The sequence below is a fragment of the Hypanus sabinus genome (genome assembly GCF_030144855.1).
Source record: "Hypanus sabinus isolate sHypSab1 chromosome 24 unlocalized genomic scaffold, sHypSab1.hap1 SUPER_24_unloc_20, whole genome shotgun sequence".
Taxonomy (NCBI): domain Eukaryota; kingdom Metazoa; phylum Chordata; class Chondrichthyes; order Myliobatiformes; family Dasyatidae; genus Hypanus; species Hypanus sabinus.
Window position 1 is genome coordinate 410,145 of NW_026778934.1, and position 22,309 is coordinate 432,453.

Consider the following 22,309-nt stretch of genomic DNA (forward strand, 5'->3'; position numbering starts at 1 on the left):
GGATTAGAATTGGGTTTAATATCACTGACATTTGTTGAAATTTGTTTTTTTTGTGACAGCAGTACAGTGCAAAGCATAATAATACTATAAATTTCAATAAGGAATTTATGTGCGTGTTTGTGTGTGAAATTATATCTTTAGTTCACTATGTGCCGTGTCGTATGACATGGGTGGTCAAGTTCTTTCCATGACCATGATTGTGCTTGGCAAATTTTTCTACAGAAGTGGTTTGCCATTGCCTTCTTCTGGGCAGTGACTTTACAAGACCCCAGCCATTATCAGTACTCTTCAGAGATTGCCTGGCGTCTGGTCACATAACCAGGACTTGAGATACACTGTTTGTACAGCCATCCACTACCAGCTCCCATGGCTTCACATGATCCGGATGGGGGGTGTGGGGGTTAAGCAGTTGCTACACCTTGACCAAGGCTAGCGGAGGGAAGGAGCGCCCTATAGCTGCCTTGGTAGTTTTTAATGGGTGCATTTAATGTCAGAGAAATGTATACAATATACATCCTGAAATTCTTATTCTACACAAACATCCACAAAAACACAGGAATGGCCCAAAGATTGAATGACAGTGAAATGTTAGAACCCCAAAGCACCCCCAACTCCCCCTCCCATGCAGAAGCAGCAACAAGGCCACGACCACCCCCCACCAGCAAAAAAGCATCAGTACCCTCCGAGTACTCAAGCATGCAGCAAAGCATCAATAGACACAGTACCCTGAAAAACTACTTGTTCACCTGGTAATTCAACATACCACAGGCTCTCGCTCTCTCTCCCTAATAAGGGAAAAAGAGGTGTCCCCATTTCACAGCGAGAGGGGAGACATAGCAAACAACTTGCTGATATATGATGTTTAAAGTCTTGCATCACTTTTTCTGAGCTCTACACCCGGAGAGTCGGCATGAAAAGGGCACAGCTGTCTGGACACACAATCCCCGGCAGCTAACCCGCTGCTTCCGATGTTCCGTGTTCTCCCAAGATGCTTCAGTAGAGGCACGGGCTTAGAATCAGTACATCCCCAGTGCCACAAAAATCCGGAACCCAGGAGGTGCACCCAACTTCCAGGCCGGACTTGAGGCCCTGAGAGCGGGTCCCATTCTGGCAAAGAAGCAAAGTCAGTATGTAACTCCAGGTCATGGTCATATCTCCGCTCCAGCACCCTAAAGTACTGCAAGAAGAGATTGTGTTTATGGACTGATCAGAAATCTGATGGCATAGAGGAAGAGACTGTGACTGAAATACTAAGTCAAGTGCGACAGGCTCCTGTAGCTCTTTGGTGGTAACAATGAGAAGGTGCAAGATCATAATGAGGTAGTTTGTGCCGTGGAGGTCTGAACAGCAGAGAGGTCAAGCTGTCCTGGTAGATGATTCAAAGCAGACTACAAAATGGGCACAACTAGGAAGGCAGACATAATGGTATTGTTTACTATGAACACAGAAACTGAGTTTAAGCTTCAGATAACACGTACAAAAATGCAGGAACTCAGCAAGTCAAGAAGCATTTATGAAAGTGTCGATGTTTCAAGCCGAGACTCTTCGTCAGGCTTCAGTTACATAGGGCACTGACGAGCCCACATCCTGGGAACCTGGGACAGTGTTCATCTCCTTATGTACAGGAGGATGTTAATGTTCTGGGAATGGTTCATAAACATCTACTGGACCAATACGTGGAATGGGCATATGAGGGAGGCTGGGGTTTGGAATAATGAGGGAGTGTACGTCGGTTCAGCAATCTGACAGCAGAGGGGAAGAAGCTGTACCTAAAGTGGCGAGTGCATGGATATCTTCAGGCTCCCGTACCTCCTCTCTGATGGTAGTAATGAGATGGTGAAGATCCTTAATGACAAATGCCACCTTTTTGAGGCATCGCCTTTTAAATACATCCTGGATGCTGGGAAAGCTAACTGAGGTTACAACTTTCTGCAGGTTGTTCTGCCCTTCCATACCAGACAATGCAACCAGTCAGAATGTCCCCATGGAGCATCTGTAGAAACTTGCTAGTCTTTGGTGACGTACCAAATCTCCTCAAGCTCCTAATGAAACATAGCTGCTAACGAGCCTTCTTTATAATTGCATCAAAATGTTGGGCCCAGGACAGATCTTCAGATGCCCAGAAACCTGACACTGCTCACCCTTTCCATTGGTGATTCCTCGATGAAGTCCACAATCAAGTCCTTGGTCTTAAGTTGACTACAACATTATTATTACAATACCACTCGGTCATCCTCACTCCTACACACCTCCTCGTTACCATCAGAGATTCTGCCAACTGCAGTTGTGTCATCGGCATATTTATAGATGGCGTTTGAGCTGTTCCTAGGCTCATAGTCATGGGTGCAGAGTAGAGCAGTGGGCGACGCATGCGTCCCTGAGCTGTGCCAGTGTTGACAGTCAGCAAGGAGGAGGTGTGCACCCCTTGTAGATTGATGACTTGAACAAAGGCGTAACATCCCAAATCCAGCCAAGAATCGAGTTTAGTATCACTGACATAGGTAATAAAATCTGTTCTTCTGTGGTAGCAAGACATTAAAATTTTATTGTAAGTTACAATAGGAATATTTTGAGGCTCTCCATTGTTCGGAGTCGACCATGGATGTTGCATCCCAGCTGTCTAGGTGATATGCAAGCCTGGGTGGTTCAATTTGAATAGCAAGCTTTTGCCCATGCATCAGGTTCCCCCTCTCCACACGGCTGATGAACCCAAAGGAACAGCAGAGACCAATACAGTTTGGCACCAGTGGCATTGTAGGAGTTGCCAGTCAGTGTTGAGCGCAACGTAGAACCCCAGCTCCAGATTTTTCCCTGGGGTTTACTCCTGAAGCCACAAGGCAGTGGACAATCCGGATCAGAGTTTTCCTTCCAGATGAGCTGCCAACCATGGCTGATGAGCCCATCTGTTTTAAGGCACCAGTAAATCAAATCAAGTCAAGTGTATTGTCATTTAACTATATACTGTGCCCATACAAAGTACTCACTCACCTCCTGGTAATTTTCACGTTTTATTGTTTCACGACATTGAATCACAATGGATTTAATTTGGCTTTTTTGACACTGATCAACAGAAAAGACTCGCATCAAAGTAAAAACAGATCTCTACAAAGTGATGTAAATTAATTACAAATATAAAGGACAAAATAATTGATTGCATAAGTATTCACCTCCCCACCTCCCTTTAAAATGACACACCATATCATCACCAGTGCAGCCAATTGGTTTTAGAAGTCACAGTCAAGGTGAAAAGAGCAGTCAAGGTGTTTCAATTTAGAGTCATAAAGATACACCTGCATCTGGAAGGTCTAACTGCTGGTGAGCTGGTATCCTGGCAAACCTACACCGTGAAGTCAAAAGAACACCCCAAGCATCTTCGCAAAAAGGTTATTGAAAAGCACAAGTCAGGAGATGGATACAAAAAAATTTCCAAGTCACTGAATACCCCTTGGAGTACAGATAAATCAATCATCAAGACATGGAAAGAAGATGGCACAGATGTAAATCTGCCTGAAGCAGGCCGTCCTCAAAAACTGAGTGACCGTGCAAGAAGGGAACTAGTGAGGGAGGCCATCAAGAGACCTGTGATAACTGAAGGAGCTGCAAGCTTCAGTGACTGAGATGGGAGAGACTGCACATCCAACAACTGTTGCCCGGGTGCTTCACCAGTCGCAGCTTTATGGGAGAGTGGCAAAGAGAAAGCCACTGTTGAAAAAAATTCACATGAAATCTCAGCTAGTTTGCCAGAAGGCATGTGGGAGACTCTGAAGTCAGCTGGAAGAAGGTTCTCTGGTCTGATGAAACCAAAACTGAACTTTTTGGCCATCAGACTAAACACCGCACATCATCAAAAACACGCCAGCCCTACCGTGAAGCATGGTGGTGACTGCATCACACTGTGGGGATGCTTCACTGCAGCAGCCCTGGGAGGCTTGTGAAGGTAGAGGGCAAAATGAATGCAGCAAAATACAAGGAAATCCTGGAGGGAAACCTGATGCAGGAGAACTGTGACTTGGGAGAAGATTTATTTTCGAGCAAGACAATGACCCCAAGCATAAAGCCAAAGCTACACAGGAGTGGCTTAAAAACAATAAAGTTAATGTCTGGGGATGCCAATTGGGAATTTGTGGCTGGACTCGAAAAGGGCTGTTCACTTACAATCCCCATGCAATCTGACAGAGCTTGAGCAGTTTTGTAAAATTGCACTGTCCAATATGCAAAGCTGTTTATGAACCTATCCACATAGATTCAAGGCTGTAATTGTTGCCAAAGGTGCATCTACTAAATACTGACTTGAGAGGGGTGAGTAATTATGCAATCAATAATTGTAATAAATTTAGACCAATTTGTAGAAAAAATTTTTAACTTTCACATGAAAGAGTCGTTTTTGTTGATCAATGTCAAAAAAACCAAATTAAATCCACTGTGATTCAATGTTGTAAAGCAATAAACATGAAAATTTACAAGGGGGTGAATAATTTTTATAGACACTGTATATGTATATAACCATATAATGTATACAGAAACAAGATGTTTCTTCGAACTAGGGTGTTAGGCACAGTAGTACACACAATAACTTATGAAGGTAAAAGGAATCACACATAAATAACAAACTGAAGTGCATTAATACTGAATATTGTAAGATATGGAACAAATTAACCAATGGTGCTTTGAAAACGATGTGGCCCGGAGTTCAGAAGCCGAATGGCCTGAGGAAAGAATCTGTTACTAATCCTGACCATTCTTGTCTTTACGCTTTGGAGTCTCCCCACCTGACAGTAGTAAGTCAAAGAGGATGTGGATCGGTGGGATCCTTAATAATACTGAGGACCCTGCGTACACAGTGCTCCTGATAAATGTCTACAATGGATGGTAGGAAGACCCCTATGATCCTCTCAGTTGTTCTCACAGTCATCTGTATGGACTTCAGGTCCAATTCTCGACTGCTCCCATACTAGATGGAAATGCAACTTGTCAGGACACTCTCAATGGTACTCCTGTAAATCACAGTTAAGATTGAGGGTGGGGAAAGCCTTGCTTGCCTCAATTTTGTTAGGCAGGTGACATTAAGGGACCAGACGAAGTTATCCATGATGTGAACTCCCAAGAACTCTCTCTATTGAGGAGCAATGTATTCATAGAGGAGGGTGGTTCATCTGCACCTTCCTGAAGTCCACGATGGTCCCTTTTGTCTTCTCCACGTTCAGGCTTAGATTGTTCTTCTCTGGCCGATCCACTTCCTCTCTATGCTCCATCTCATCATCACTCTTGATAAAACCAACCACTGTTGTGTCATCCGCAAACTTGATGACACGGTTTGAGCTGGATCCTGCGACACAGTCATGAGCGCACAGCCTTGGGGAGTGCCACTGCTCAGCATAATGGGACTAGACCAGTGATTCCCAACGGGGATAGTTACACGTCCTAAGGGGACATTAGGGAAAATAGAAGTAATCGGGGGCATTCAGGATTATTGGGGGGAGGGCAGTAAACATCACCCTAACTAAAGCACTGTAGCGGTGTGCTACACATAGCGCTGAAATAACGACACGGAGTCGGTAAACTGCAGTTAAAGAAGATCTTATTCGAACTTCGCAGCTTCGCTTTAAAGCCTCCCTGATCCCGCCCTCCCCGGGCGCAGATGCTGTAGGAGGCACGTATTCACAGACCTGCATGAGCTTTTCCCTTTGTTAGTGAAGCAGACCTGGCGCCCTTTTGGGACTGGCCTTTATGCCAGCGCGCTGGCTATTTGTGAGCCGGTTCGAGTGCGCTAGGAAGGGGGCCCACAATATCCACATGAATGTGGTCGAAACGCCGGTGGGTGGGGTGGAACTGCTGCGGCAGAGCTTTGGTGTGCCGCTGCACCTTCGCCATCTGGCAGTGCATGCATGTTTTGGCCCATTCACTGACCTGCTTGCGGAGACCGTGCCAAACGAACCTGCTGGAGACCATACAGACGGTTGTCCTGATGGAGGGGTGTGCTAAGTTATGAATGGAGTCGAAAACATGGCGCTGCCAGTTCGCCGGGACAATGGGACGGGGTTGGCCGGTGGTGATGTCACAGAGTAGGGTCTTCACACCTGAGCCTACGGGGAGGTCCTGGAGCTGCAAACCGGAGACTGCGGTTCTGTAACTAGGGATCTCCTCATCTGCCTGCTGCGCCTCTGCCAGTGCCTCAAAGTCTACCCCTTGGGAAAGGGCATGAATGTTAGGGCGAGAGAGTGCGTCTGCCACGACATTGCCCTTACCCGACACGTGCCGGACATCCGTCGTGTATTCAGGGATGTAGGACAGATGGCGCTGCTGGCAGGACGACCAGGGGTCGGACACCTTCGTGAATGTAAAGGTAAGCGGCTTGTGGTCTGTGAACGCGGTGAAGGGCTTACCTTCTAAGAAGTACCTGAAATGCCGGATTGCCAGGTATAGTGCCAACAGTTCCCAGTCAAAAGCACTGTATTTGAGCTCGGGTGGCCACAGGTGTTTGCTGAAAAATGCCAGGGGTTGCCAGCGACCCGCGATGAGTTGCTCCAGTACCCCACTGACTGCCATGTTGGATGTGTCCACTGTGAGGGCGGTAGGGACGTCCATTCTTGGGTGCTCTAGCATCGCGGCGTTTGCCAAGGCTTCTTTCGTTTTAATGAAAGCGGCGGCGGACTCCTCGTCCCAGGTAACGTCCTTCCCTGGACCCGACATCAGGGCGAACAGGGGGCACATGATTCGGGCTGCTGAAGGGAGGAAGCGGTGGTAGAAATTTACCATACCCACAAATTCCTGAAGGCCTTTGATGGTGGTGGGTCAGGGAAAATGGCGGCCTGCATCTACCTTAGTGAGCAGAGGGGTTGCCCCGTCTTTAGTAATCCTGTGACCCAGGAAGTCAATGGTGTCGAGCCCAAACTGGCATTTTGCCATGTTGATTGTTAGACCGTATTCACTCAGTCGGGCGTAGAGTTGACAGAGGTGGGACAGATGCTCCTGATGATTGCTGCTTGCTATGAGGATGTAGTCCAAATAGATGAAAGCGAAGTCCAGGTCGCATCCCACCGCGTCCATTAACCGCTGGAACGTCTGTGCGGCATTCTTCAGGCCGAACAGCATGCGGAGGAACTTGAAAAGGCCGAACAGGGTGATGAGTGCTGTTTTGGGGATGTCATCCAGATACATCGGGATTTGATGGTATCCCCGGATGAGGTCTACCTTGGAGAAGATCCGTGCGCCGTGCAGGTTTGCTGCAAAATCCTGAATGTGCGGCACAGGGTAGTGGTCCGGTGTTGTAGCCTCATTCAGCCTGCGGTAGTCGCCACATGGTCTCCAGCCCCCTGTCGCTTTGGGCACCATGTGCAGGGGGGAGGCCTATGGGCTGTCAGACCATTGTATGATCCCCAATTCCTCCATCCTCTTGAACTCCTCCTTCACCAGTCGGAGCTTGTCCGGGGGAAGCTTTCAAGCATGGCATGGAGGGGTGGCCCCTGGGTCGGGATGTGGTGCTGTACGCTGTGTCGGGGCATGGCCGCTGTGAACTGCAGTGTCAGAACCAAAGGAAAATCCGCCAGGACTCTGGTGAAGTCGTTGTCAGACAGCGTGATGGAGTCGAGGTGAGGGGCTGGCAACTGGGCTGCACCCAGGGAGAACGTCTGAAAGGTCTCGGCGTGGACCAGTCTCTTCCTGGGCAGGTCGACCAGTAGGCTGTGAGCCCGCAAAAAATCTGCACCCAGAAGCGGTTGGGCTACGGTGGCCAGTGTGAAGTCCCACGTGAACCAGCTGGAGCCGAACTGTAGCTGCACCGAACGGGTGCCATAGGTCCTTACTGTGGTGCCGTTCACGGCCCTCGGGGGGGACCCGGTGTCCTGTTGTGGGTGTCGTAACTCGTCGGAGGTAAGACGTTGATCTCGGCACCGGTGTCGACCAAACAGCAGCGTCCCAACTGCTTGTCCCGCACATACAGGAGGCTATCCCGATGGCCAGCCGCCATAGCCATCAGCGGCAGCTGGTCCTGGCGTTTCCTGGGAACTTGCAGGGCGGGCAATAGCGGCGGGCTTCTGCGCCCCTCCGCTGGTGGTAGAAACACCAGTGTTCGTTGAGCTCCCCACCTCTGCCTCTGGGGTTAGCGGGCTCTGTGGCCGGGCCGGGTTTGGTTTGCTGTTGGGAGCGTGGCCTGGTGATCTGTGCGACGGACACCCCACTCACCTTCTTGGCGTCCCACAGCAAGTACGCCCAGGCTGCCACCTTCCGGGGGTCGCTGAAATTCGCGTCGGACAGCAGCAGGCGTATGTCCTCGGGCAGCTGCACCAGGAATGCCTGCTCAAACATGAGGCAGGGTTTGTGTCCGCCGGCCAGAGACAACATCTCATTCATTAAAGCCGATGGAGGTCTGTCTCCCAAGCCATCCAGGTGCAGTAAACGGGCAGCCCGCTCACGCCGTGAGAGTCCGAAAGTCTTTTTGAGCAGGGCTTTGAATTCTGTGTACTTGCCGTCCGCTGGGGGAGACTGTATGAACTCCTCAACCTGGGCCACTGTGTCCTGGTCGAGGGGACTCACCATGTAGTAGTAATATGTGTCCTCTGATGTTATCTGCCGAATGTGGAATTGGGCTTCTGCTTGCTGGAACCACAGGTGAGGTCGCAGCGTCCAGAAGTTTGGCACTTTCAACAAAACTGCATGAACAAATGCAGCGTCGTTCATCTCCGGTCCAAATATCGTTTGGAACGTCGGGGTCACCAATTGTAGCGGTGTGCTACACGCAGCGCTGAAATAACGACACGGAGTCGGTATACTGCAGTTAAAGAAGATTTTATTCGAACTTCGCGGTTTCACTTTAAAGCCCCCCTGATCCCGCCCTCCCTGGGCGCAGATGCTGTAGGAGGCACGTATTCACAGACCCGCGCGAGCTTTTCCCTTTGTTAGTGAAGCAGACCTGGCGCCCTTTTGGGACTGGCCTTTATGCCGGCGCGCTGGCTATTTGTGCGCTGGTTCGAGTGTGCTAGGAAGTGGGTCGTCACAGCACTATAATTATGAGACCTTATGTGTTTGGTCAATCACGCTAACGGGAATAGTACAAAGGTAGTCTGCCAAACACCAGCTCTATCCCGACTAATGTTCAGATTCCAGTCTGAAACCTTGTCAATGTAATTTCCGCTGTTGTGATCGTCTTCATCTTCACCTCGCCATTCCTTTGCGTACCACTACCATCATCCCATCTATGTCAACTCGTTGCCATCATCAATATCTGATAGGCATTCCCAATTTGTATTGATTTTTCATATTAATTTAACCCTGTTAACGATGGATAAATACATACGGTGTGACCTCCACGTGTCTGAAGGTGGTGAAGCCTTGCATTCTAATCCTGCTAAGAAACGGGAAGTGTGTTAATACAATGTTACACACCTGGAGTATGGTTTTATTCCATTCCCATCAGATCAGCGATGCCCCATGAGTCTTATTTGTAATACTGTACTGTCTAATGAAGCGATGAAGCATTTGCCTAGAAAGCTAAAAGTGACTTGACAGTAGTCTCATTGGTTCTTATAATATTTCCATAATCATAGTAAAGTGCAGAAAAAACGCATGCACTTGGTGAAAGATTAATAACGCTGCTGTATCAGAAGTGCTCACCACTGTCCTCAAAATGGAACCAGTATTTGAAAATAAGTTCCTCTGAATAATTCTGTAGCTCATTGTATTGATGAAATGAGTGAAATCATTGAATATCAACTATGCACATAGCTACAAAAAACAGGATTTGGGATACAACTGGATGAGTCAATGGTGTGAGACAATGAAGCATTGCTAATTATTAAAAATGGAAAAGTTTGTGAGGAGATTCTCTTCTGTAAATTTTTAAAACGAATGTCAATGGAGAACCAATCTATGATTAGCTCAAAATGTATAATGAGGATAAAAGTATTCCAATTAGGAAAGTGATTTTTTTGCCCAACAGATGGAGCACCATGTATGGAGTCACCATGCTGAAATTCCAAGTCTGTTTGCAATCCGTCATCAACATCTCACAGCCCAAAATCTCAGCCAGTGACTGTTTTGAAGCATGACTCTTGTAATACCTGCTATCAACAAAATTAAAGCACATTCATTAAATAGCGAACATTTCCCCAGTCATACCAAGAAAATAATGAAGAGTTTGAACACTTGCTTCTTCACATTGAAGTGCGTTGACTGTCAAAAGCTGCTGCTTAAAACATCTTTTTGACGCTGGTTGAATTTTTGCTGAAAGTCAACAGGAGCTTGAAAAACAATTTTTTCATGGAGATGTGGCTGATCTGTATGACGAAGATTCTAAATATAAAACTGTGTCAAGGTTTCTCGTGCCCCACAAACGACCAGGAGACGCAGAAGATTCTTCAAGAAGGGTTAAACTTTAATTTGCAAATCAAAGCTGAGACAGTCATTGAGCTAGTCGCTGATTGCCCACCGATCCTTGTACATAGCATTTTTTATAGCAATCTCCTGGTTAGCTGCATTAGTATATCCAATCGGTCTATCGTTGCGTATCACAAGTACATCCGCCACTATTGTTTCTACTCATTGACTTAATCATGTTCTAATCTACATCTCTTAGCTACCTCATTAACACACCATTATCTTCTACATTCTTAAGATTTCATTCTCCTACTAAATTGGATACATGCATAGCAAAATAGCAAGCTCAAAGCTGACTACGTAGTTTTGGTTACACAGCAAACAATACAACTTTTATACTCCAATAACTGCAGGGTGAGAATTTCAATTTATCCAGGCAAAATGTGCAGTGTCCATTTTTATCAGAAAATTGAAAATATATAAGCAAAACATTGGGAGAGGAATGTTCTCACAGTTTCCCTGCTTGGAAAGTATGGCATTCTCTTTACAGACAGTGATTTGCAAGAGTATTGCTTACACCTGCAGTCACTGAAGAAGGATTTTCAGTATCAATTCATGGATTTGAATGATCTGGAAATTCCAGACCGGGTAAGTAACCCATTTCTTTGCAAGGTGGAAGAACAGGAAGAGAGCTTGTAAGAAGAAATTGTTGAAATTCAGAATGATGAGGCAAAACTGCTTTTCAAAAATGTTGGCTTTTCTGGTATGTGGCCACGCCGTCATATGAAGTTTCCTGGTCTTTGGAGAAGAGCCAGACTGCACTTCATTGTATTTCCATCCTCCTACCTTGCTGAAAGAGGCTTCAGTGCAATGAACCACACACTCACAAAAACAGAAACCACTTCGACATTTTTCCTTGTGGGGACTTAACGCTTTTTCTGTCACAACTTGAACCAGATATTTCAACTCTTGCTAAAAGCTTACAGATCACATTGATATTGAAGCTTTTGTACAGCGCACAGGTACTGTGTAAGCCAGGTTGTGCCTGAGAGGGGCCTTGGCCAGTATGTAGGTGCTTTTAGGGGGACGTTGAGCTAAAAAAGGTTGGGAAACACTGGACTAGACTAACCCTCCTTTGCCCCTTCTGTCAGAAACAGTTTCACCAGGCTCAGTAGCTAAGCCACATGAGGCCAGGAGCTGGACTTGGTTGTCAGAGGCTATTTGTGTCATGGTCCTGTCTGGCAATTCCCCATCTTGCTCCTTAATTGGGCCTTAATCCCGTGTCTGGTTTCCAATCGTTCCCATTTCCACTAATTACAGCACACCTGGTTCTTATTAGTGAACAGAGGATAAAACTCGGGCATCACAGCCATGCTTTGCCAGTTCGTTGGTTGACTCTGGTGTGTGTAAACCTCGTTCCCTGAATCCTTTGGACTGTCAGTTCTAAGCTCCGCATCATTTCCTGGATACTCTATGTAAACCTTGTCTCCGTCTAAAGGCTCCCCTTGATACTGCTTCCCCATTCGCGACTGTGCTAACGCCTCACGACTCCGCCTCCGTGTCTGTGTCCTGCACTTGGGTTCGTCCTCAGCCTCGTCCCTGCAACAGAACGAACCCAGCAGACACGGACCCCATGCAACAGGCCCTCGCCAGCCACCTACTGGGCGCCCATGACCCAGCCACCTACTGGGCGCCCATGACCCAGCCACCTACTGGGCGCCCATGACCCACCCACCTACTGGGCGCCCATGACCCAGCCACCTACTGGGCGCCCATGACCCACCCACCTACTGGGCGCCCATGACCCAGCCACCTACTGGGCACCCATGACCAACTGCTCAGAGAGGTCACGGAAAACCTTCATGCACTGCCCCCAAATGTGAGGAAGGTCAGTGAGCAGGTTGACCGGGTATCCGCTTCCCTTTCTCCGTCCCTTCCAAGAACCCCGACTGAACAAACCTCACAGCCTGGGATGGTACACCCCTCAGATCAGCAACACAGTCCTCTCAAGAGCCATATGTACCCGAACCAGAACCCTGCGCCGGGGACCTAGGGAGGTGCTGGGCCTTCTTATTACAAAGCTCTTTGGTCTTTGAGCAACAGCCACGTCCGTACACCTCGGACAGATCAAAGATTGCGTACATCATGGGGCCGTTACAAGGGGATGCCTTGGCATGGGCCACCATGTTCCTCCTTCCCCGTCCTTTGTCTCTGAAATGAGGAAGGTCTTTGAACTGCCCCTTCGCGGTAAGGACGCTGCTAAGCGCTTGCTAACTCTCTGTCAGGGTTCGCGAATCGTAGCAAAATACTCCATCGAGTTCCGAACGTTGGACAACTCTGGGTGGAATGACGAGGCACTACGGGAAGTGTTCCGACAGAGCCTCTCTGGTAAGATAAAAGATGAATTGCCAGCAGTGATGACATGGACAGCCTGGACCCGTTGATCTCTCTAGCCACCAGGCTAGATAATCGACTTCAAGAGCGTCTGAGAGAAAAGCTCCTTGGGTCAGCCCACGTCAACCTTATCATCTTCAGCCAGCCTCCCTTCCCCAATTGCTCCAAGTATAGCTCCTGCTGCGACTGACCCCACTACCCTGGGGGAGGAACCGATGCAGCTGGGACTGAACCATCTCTTCCCTGCTGAACAACTTGGGAGGCGGAGAGCTGGGGATTGTTACTATTGCAGCCAGCCGGGACATTTCCGGGATACCTGTCCTCTGCGGCCAAAAGGGAGGGCCCACCAGTAGAAAGGAGAATCCTAGTGAGCTGGACGACACTCCCTTCAGTCCTCCAGACCCGGAGGCAGATCCCGGCTACCGTGAACTATCAACAACAGTCCCTGTCCCTATCCGCCTTGGTGGATTCCGGTGCCGAGGGAATTCTGCTGGACGAGGACATAGCCTACCAGGCTGGAATACCTTGGGAAAAGTTAAGTACCCCTCTGGAGTCCCGGGCGCTGGACGGAAAACTGCTGGCTCGGGATACCCACTGTACACCACCCCTGACCTTGATTCTGTCGGGACACGATCGAGAGGAGGTACGATTTAATCTCACCCATTCTCCTCAAGCCCCTATAGTTTTCGGATATCCTTGGCTGAACCACCACAACCCCTACATCGACCAGACTACCGGGAGGATAGTCAGCTGGAGCCCATTTTGTCTACAGTCAGCTCCACCCCCTAGGGAGGCTACCGCGACCTTGCCTGTTTTGGAAACCCTCACTTTGCCCGGAGTCCCTGCAGAATACCCTGACATTCAGCAAACAACGGGCTCTTTCCCTGCCTCTGCACCGCCCATATGTCTGCACTATCGACCTTCACCCCGGGGCCTCATTACCCACCAGTCATCTTTATAACTTATCCCGACCGCAGAGAAATACATTAGTGAGTCCCTCGTGGTGGGCATTATTCAACCTTCATCCTCCTCGGTGGGTGCTGGTTTCTTCTTTGTAGAGAAGAAGGATAGGTCACTTCGTCCCTGTGTTGATTACCAAGGCCTAAACAATATGACAGTTAAAAATAAGCACCCACTACCACTCATTAACTTGGCATTTGAACCACTTCACAGAGCCACTATCTTCTCGAAGTTGGACTTTTGTAGCCCCTACCATCTACTCAGGATGAGGGAGGGAGACAAGTGGAAGACGGCCTTCAATACACCTTTGGGCCACTTCGAATACTTGGTCATGCCGTTTGGCCTCACCAATGCCCCCACCATTTTTCAAGCCCTAATCAATGATGTGCTGAGGGATTTTATTAATCGTTTTGTGTTCGTCTACCTAGATGATATTGTAGCGGTGTGCTACACGCAGCGCTAAAATTACGACACGGAGTCGGTAACTGCAGTCGAAGGAAAAAACTTTATTCGAAATCTTCAGCCTCACTTTTAAGCCTCCCTCAACCTGCCCCCCATGGTGCAGAGGCCCCAAAGCTCCGTGCTCGCAAACCCCCGTAGGCTATCTAATTGTGAGTCGGTTCGGATACGCCAGGAAATGGGTCGCCACATAACCCCCCCCCAGAACCGGCGATACACCCCCCAATGTCCACAGTCTGGGCCAGAACCTGCTTGGGAGGTCGGCCTCTGCACCGAGGTGCCGGAAACTCGGCCGGTTGCGCCAGGTCCACATGGGCCGGTTTGAGGCGGTCCACCGTGAAAACCTCCTCTTTCCCCCCAACGTCCAGCACGAACGTGGATCCGTTGTTCCGGAGCACCGTAAACGGCCCCTCGTATGGCCGCTGCAGCGGTGGCCGATGCCCGCCCCTTCGTACAAACACAAACTTACAGTTCTGTAGGTCTTTGGGTACGCAGGTCGGGTGCCGCCCGTGCTGTGAAGTGGGTATGGGGGCCAGGTTACCGAGCTTCTCGCGTAGTCTGCCCAGGACTGCTGCGGGATCTTCCTCTTGCCCCCTTGGGGCTGGTAGGAACTCCCCGGGGACGACCAGGGGCGCGCCGTATACCAACTCGGCCGACGAGGCGTGCAGGTCGTCCTTGGGCGCTGTGCGGATGCCGAGTAGGACCCAGGGAAGCTCGTCCGCCCAGTTGGCTCCTCGCAGGCGGGCCATGAGGGCCGACTTCAGGTGACGGTGGAAACGCTCCACTAGCCCGTTCGACTGTGGGTGGTAGGCAGTGGTGTGGTGCAGCTGAGTCCCCAAAAGGCTGGCCATAGCTGACCACAGGCTGGAGGTGAACTGGGCGCCTCTGTCGGAGGTAATGTGGGCTGGTACACCAAAGCGAGATATCCAGGTGATGATCAGGGCTCGGGCGCAAGATTCGGAGGTGGTGTCAGTGAGAGGGACCGCCTCTGGCCATCTTGTGAACCGGTCCACAATAGTCAGGAGGTGCCGCGCTCCGCGCGACACTGGCAGGGGGCCCACGATATCCACATGAATGTGGTCGAAACGCCGGTGGGCGGGATGGAACTGCTGCGGTGGGGCTTTGGTGTGCCGCTGCACCTTGGCCGTCTGGCAGTGCATGCACGTTTTGGCCCATTCACTGACCTGTTTGCAGAGTCCGTGCCAAACGAACCTGCTGGAAACCATCCGGACAGTTGTCCGGATGGAGGGATGCGCCAAGTTATGAATGGAGTCGAAAACGCGGCGCCGCCAGGCTGTCGGGACGACGGGACGGGGCTGGCCAGTGGCGACGTCACAGAGTAGGGTCCTCTCACCTGGGCCCACGGGGAGGTCCTGGAGCTGCAAACCGGAGACTGCGGTTCTGTAACTCGGAATCTCCTCATCCGCCTGCTGCGCCTCTGCCAGTGCCTCAAAATCTACCCCTTGGGAAAGGGCATGAACAGTAGGGCGAGAGAGCGCATCCGCCACGACATTGGCCTTACCCAAGACGTGCCGGACATCCGTCGTGTATTCAGAGATGTAGGACAGGTGGTGTTGCTGGCGGGACGACCAGGGGTCGGACGCTTTCGTAAACGCAAAGGTAAGCGGTTTGTGGTCCGTGAACGCGGTGAACGGCCGACCTTCTAGGAAGTCCTGAAATGCCGGATTGCCAGGTAGAGCGCCAACAGTTCCCGGTCAAAAGCACTGTACTTGAGCTCGGGTGGCCGCAGGTGTTTGCTGAAAAACGCCAGGGGTTGCCAGCGACCTGCGATGAGTTGCTCCAGCACCCCACCGACTGCCGTGTTTGATGCGTCCACTGTGAGGGCGGTAGGGGCGTCCATTTTGGGATGTACTAGCATTGCGGCATTCGCCAAAGCTTCCTTCGTTTGAACGAAAGCGGCGGCGGACTCCTCATCCCAGGTAATGTCCTTGCTCGGACCCGACATCAGGGCGAACAGGGGGCGCATGATCCGGGCAGCTGAAGGGAGGAAGCGGCGGTAGAAATTGACCATACCTACGAATTCCTGAAGGCCTTTGATCGTGGTGGGTCAGGGAAAGAGGCGGACCGCATCTACCTTAGCGGGCAGAGGGGTTGCCCCGTCTTTAGTAATCCTGTGGCCCAGGAAGTCAATGGTATCGAGTCCGAACTGGCATTTGGCGGGGTTGATTGTAAGACCGTACTCACTCAGTCGGGCGCAGAGTTGACGGAGGTGGGACAGATGCTCCTGATGACTGCTGCTGGCTATGAGGATGTCATCCAAATAGATGAACGCGAAGTCCAGGTCCCGTCCCACCACCGCTGGAACGTCTGTGCGGCATTCTTCAGGCCGAACGGCATGCGGAGGAACTTGAAAAGGCCAAACGGGGTGATGAGAGCCATTTTGGGGACGTCGTCAGGATGCATCGGGATTTGATGGTACCCTCGGACGAGGTCTACCTTGGAGAAGATCCGTGCGCCGTGCAGGTTTGCTGCAAAGTCCTGAATGTGCGGCACAGGGTAGCGGTCCGGTGTGGTAGCCTCGTTCAGCCTGCGGTAGTCGCCGCACGGTCTCCAGCCCCCCATCGCTTTGGGCACCATGTGCAGGGGGGAGGCCCATGGGCTGTCGGACCGCCGGATGATCCCCAATTCCTCCATCCTCTGGAACTCCTCCTTCGCCAGTCGGAGCTTGTCCGGGGGAAGCTGCCAAGCGCGGGCGTGGAGGGGTGGTCCCTGGGTCGGGATGTGGTGCTGTATGCCGTGCCTGGGCATGGCCACTGTGAACTGCGGTGCCAGAACCGATGGGAAATCCGCCAGGACCCTGGTGAAGTCGTTGTCGGACAGCGTGATGGAGCCGAGGTGAGGGGCTGGCAACTGGGCTGCACCCAGGGAGAACGTCTGAAAGGTCTCGGCGTGTGCCAGTCTCTTCCTGGGCAGGTCGACCAGTAGGCTGTGAGCCCGCAAAAAATCCGCACCCAGAAGCGGTTGGGCTACGGCGGCCAGTGTGAAGTCCCACGTGAACTGGCTGGAGCCGAACTGTAGCTGCACCTGACGGGTGCCATAGGTCCTTACTGCGCTGCCATTCACAGCCCTCAGGGGGGGACCCGGTGCCCTGCTGCGGGTGTCGTAACTCGTCGGAGGTAAAACGCTGATCTCAGCCCCAGTATCAACCAAAAACCGGCATCCCGACCTTCTATCCCACAAATACAGGAGGCTATCCCGATGGCCAGCCGCCGTAGCCATCAGCGGCGGCTGGCCCTGGCGTTTCCCGGGAACTTGCAGGGCGGGCGACAACGGCGGGCTTCTGCGCCCCACCGCTGGTGGTAGAAGCACCAGTGTTCATTGGGCCGGGGGTTGGCGGGCTCTGCGGCCGGGCCTGGACTGGTTTGCTGCCGGGAGCGTGGCTGGGAGATCTGTGCGATGGACGCCCCGCTCACCTTTTTGGCGTTCCACAGCAAGTCCGCCCGGGCTGCCACCTTCCGGGGGTCACTGAAATCCGCGTCGGACAGCAGCAGGCGTATGTCCTCGGGCAGCTGCTCCAGGAATACCTGCTCAAACATGAGGCATGTGTGTCCGTCGGCCAGAGACAACATCTCATTCATTAAAGCCGATGGAGGTCTGTCTCCCAAGCCATCCAGGTGCAGTAAACGGGCAGCCCGCTCGCGCCGTGAGAGTCCGAAAGTCCTGAGGAGCAGGGCTTTGAATCCCGTGTACTTGCCGTCTGCCGGGGGCGACTGTACGGACTCCGCAACCTGGGCCGCTGTGTCCTGGTCGAGGGAGCTCACCACGTAGTAGTAGCGGGTGTCTTCTGAGGTGATCTGGCGAACGTGGAATTGGGCTTCGGCTTGCTGGAACCATAGGTTCGGTCGCTGTGTCCAGAAACCCGGCAGTTTCAATGAAACCGCATGAACAGAGGCGGCGTCGGTCATTTCTGGTCCAAAAATTGTTTGGACTGTTGGGGTCACCAATTGTAGCAGTGTGCTACACGCAGCGCTAAAATTACGACACGGAGTCAGTAACTGCAGTCGAAGGAAAAAACTTTATTCGAAATCTTCAGCCTCACTTTTAAGCCTCCCTCAACCTGCCCCCCGTGGCGCAGAGGCTCCAAAGCTCTGTGCTCGCAAACCCCCGTAGGCTATCTAATTGTGAGTCGGTTCGGACGTGCCAGGAAATGGGTCGCCACAATATAATAATATTTTCTAGCAGCCGCCAGAAGCACATGCACTATGTCTGTCTAAGAACAGGAAGGCAGATTAATATCTGAACGGTGTAGGGTTGGGTAAGGGAGAAATACAAAGAGATCTCGGAGTCCTTGTTCATCAGTCACTGAAGGTGAATGAGCAAGTGCAGCAGGCACTGAAGAAGGCTAATGGAATTTTTGCCTTTATTATAAAGGGAATTGAGTACAAGAGCAAGGAAATCCTCTTGCATTTGTACAGAGCCCTGGTGAGACCACACCTGGAGTATTGTGTACAGTTTTGGTCTTCAGGGTTAAGGAAGGACATCCTGGCTGTAGAGGAAGTACAGCGTAGATTCACGAGGTTAATTCCTGGGATGTCTGGACTGTCTTACGCAGAGAGGTTAGAAAGACTGGGCTTGTACACACTGGAATTAAGGAGATTGAGAGGGGATCTGATTGAAACATATAAGATTATTAAGGGATTGGACAAGATAGAGGCAGGAAATATGTTCCAGATGCTGGGAGAGTCCAGTACCAGAGGGCATGGTTTGAGAATAAGGGGTAGGTCATTTAGGACAGAGTTAAGGAAAAACTTCTCCCAGAGAGTTGTGGGGGTCTGGAATGCACTGCCTCAGAAGACGGTGGAGGCCAATTCTCTGGATGCTTTCAAGAAGGAGCTAGATAGGTATCTTATGGATAGGGGAATCAAGGGATATGGGGACAAGGCAGGAACCGGGTATTGATAGTAGATGATCAGCCATGATCTCAGAATGACGGTGCAGGCTCGAAGGGCCAAATGGTCTACTTCTGCACCTATTGTCTATTGTTTAGTTCTCCAGAGACTGTGGGAGTATAAGTTATTTGTAAAGGCAGAGGAGTGTGAGTTCCACATCCCTTCAGTCAGCTTCCTGGGCTACATCATCGAGAGTGGGCAGGTGAGAGCAGATCCCGAGAAGATCAGGGCGGTGGAAGAATGGCCGAGGCCCACGAACCGCAACTTGAGTGGTTTTTGGAGTTTGCAAACTTTTATTGCCGACTTATTAGGGATTACAGATGGGTGGTGGCACCCCTTACCTGATTTACCTCGCCTACAACACCTTTCAGTAGGGACTCCGAGACTGATTCGGCATTCACTGACCTGAAGAGGCGATTCACAACTGCTCCCATTGTGGTCCAACCGGAACCCTACCGTCAATTCACTGTTGAGGTTGACGCTTCCGACTCCAGGATAGGAGCAGTCCTGTCCCAACGATCAAGTCGGGACAAAAAGCTTCACCCCTGCGCCTTCCTTTCTCACCGACTGTTCCCCGCTGAGCGGAATTACGACGTGGGGAATCGGGAACTACTGGCGGTCAAGCTAGCATTGGAGGAGTGGAGGCACTGGCTGGATGGGGCCGAACAACCGTTTATTGTTTGGACTGATCATTAGAGCCTAGGATGTATCCAGACTGCCAAACATTTGAACTCCTGCCAGGCCCGTTGGGCATTAATTTTTGGACGGTTTAAGTTTTCCGTCACATACCATCCAGGGTTCAAGAACAGGAAGCTGGACGTCCGCTCCCGCCAGTACAACTCCAAGTAGGAACCTTCCAGCCCAGAGACTATCCTCCCACCATCCTGTGTGGTGGGAACCCTCACTTAGGAGGTTGAGTCCATATTAAAGGAAGCCCAGCGGGATAACCCTGACCCTAGCAATGGACCTGCCGATAGCCTTCCATAGACACTGACATGTTCCGTCTGTGCCTGTGGAAAAGCCTCCCATCGGCCACCCGCAGGATTACTTCGTCCCTGGACTACCTGTCTCTGGTTGTCCCTGGTCGCACATTGCCCTAGATTTCATCACAGGTCTACCCCCTTCACACGGAAACACCACCGTACTTACTGTGGTAGACATGGACCCGTCTGCCATTCCCCATCTTGCTATTACCTCCTTAATTGGGCCTTAATCCCCTCGTCTGATTCCCAGTCATTCCCATTTCCACTAATTACAGCACACCTGGTTCTTATTAGTGAACAGAGGATAAAACTCGGGCATCACAGCCATGCTTTGCCAGTTCGTTGGTCGACTGTGGTGTGTGTAAACCTCGTTCCCTGAATCCTTTGGACTGTCAGTTCTAAGCTCCGCATCATTTCCTGGATACTCTACGTAAACCTCGTCTCCGTGTGAAGACTCTCCTGGATACCGGTTCCCCGTTCGCGATGGTGCTAACGCCTCACGACTCTGCCTCCGCGCCTGTGTCCTGCATGGGTTCGTCCTCAGCCTCGTCCCTGCAACAACTTGAGGCACACACCACTGGAAGCATTTAATAGGGAGCTCACCCCCATTACTCCCCCAGCTACAACAAGAAAATCCACTAACAACATCTTAAAAATAAATTCAGTACAGTGTAAAAAACATCAAAATACTGTGTTTATGAACCATACAGAAATTTAATAGTGGAGGGGAAGGAGCTGCTCCTAAACTGTTGACTGTGGGACCATAGGCTGCTGGCCCTTTTCCCTGGTGATAGTAACTGGAAGAGGGCAAGGGTCCTGAAAAATAGATTCTCATTAATGTCCATCTTGAGGAACTGTCCTTTGAAGACGTCCTTGATGGTGGGAGAGATGCTGGAGGATTTCTGTGGGAAATGAATGAACGGTCAATGTTTTGGGTTGGGACCCTTCTTCAGGATTGGAAAGGAGGGGGAAGATACCCAAATAAAAAGGTGGGGGGGGTACAAAGCAGGTGATAGAGGAAGCCAGGTGGCTGGGAAATACAGGACTGGAGAGGAGGGTGGACCATAGGAGAAAGAATGAGGGGCACTGGGGGAAGAGAGGAGGATAGGTGCTGCCTGACTCTCTGAGTAAGCTCGAAATGTCAACTCCACGGATTGCTGCCTGGTGTGTGTGTGTGTGTGTGGGGGGGGGTGTATGTCTGTGTGTGTGTGTGTGTCTGTGTGCATGTGTGTGTGCGTGCGTGGGGTGTGTGCGCGTGTGTGTGTGCGCGCGTGTGTGAGTGTGTGTGCGTGTGTGTGTGTGTGGGGGGGTGTATGTCTGTGTGTGTGTGTCTGTGTGCATGTGTGTGTGTGCTCGTGTGGGGTGTGTGTGCATGTGTGTGTGTGTGCGTGTGTGTGTGTGCGTGTGTGTGTGTGCGTGCGTGTGTGTGTGTGCGTGTGTGTGTGTGCGTGCGTGTGTGTGAGTGCGTGCGTGTGTGTGAGTGTGTGTGTGAGTGCGTGCGTGTGTGTGAGTGTGTGCGTGTCTGTGTGCGTGTGTGTGTGCGCGCGTGGGGTGTGTGCGCGTGTGTGTGTGCGCGCGTGTGTGAGTGTGTGTGCGTGTGTGTGTGTGTGGGGGGGTGTATGTCTGTGTGTGTGTGTCTGTGTGCATGTGTGTGTGTGCGCGTGTGGGGTGTGTGTGCGTGTGTGTGTGTACGCGTGTGTGTGTGCGTGTGTGTGTGTGCGTGCGTGTGTGTGCGTGCGTGTGTGTGCGTGCGTGTGTGTGTGCGTGTGTGTGTGCGTGCGTGTGTATGAGTGCGTGCGTGTGTGTGAGTGTGTGTGTGAGTGCGTGCGTGTGTGTGAGTGTGTGCGTGTCTGTGTGCGTGTGTGTATGCGTGTGTGTGTGCGCGTGTGTGGGGTGTGTCTGTGTGCGTGCGTGCGTGTGTGTGAGTGCGTGTGTGTCTGTGTGCGTGTTTGTGTGTGCGTGGGGTGTGTCTGTGCGTGGGGTGTGTCTGTGTGCGTGTGTGTGTGTGTGTGCGTGTGGGGTGTGTGTGTGTGTGCGTGTGTGTGTGGGGTGTGTGTGTGTGTGTGCGTGCGTGTGTGTGAGTGTGTCTGTGTGCGTGTGTGTGTGCGCGTGTGTGCGTGCAAGTCTGTGCGTGCGTGTGTGTGAGTGTCTGTGTGCGTGTGTGTGTGTGTGTGTGTCTGTGTGCGTGTGTGTTGCTCCAGCTTTCTAGTATCTGTCGACTCCCTTGTCCATTCGCCTCTCCCTCATGGTACTTACCCTTGCAAGTGAAACTGGTGCCATACCTGCCCCTAC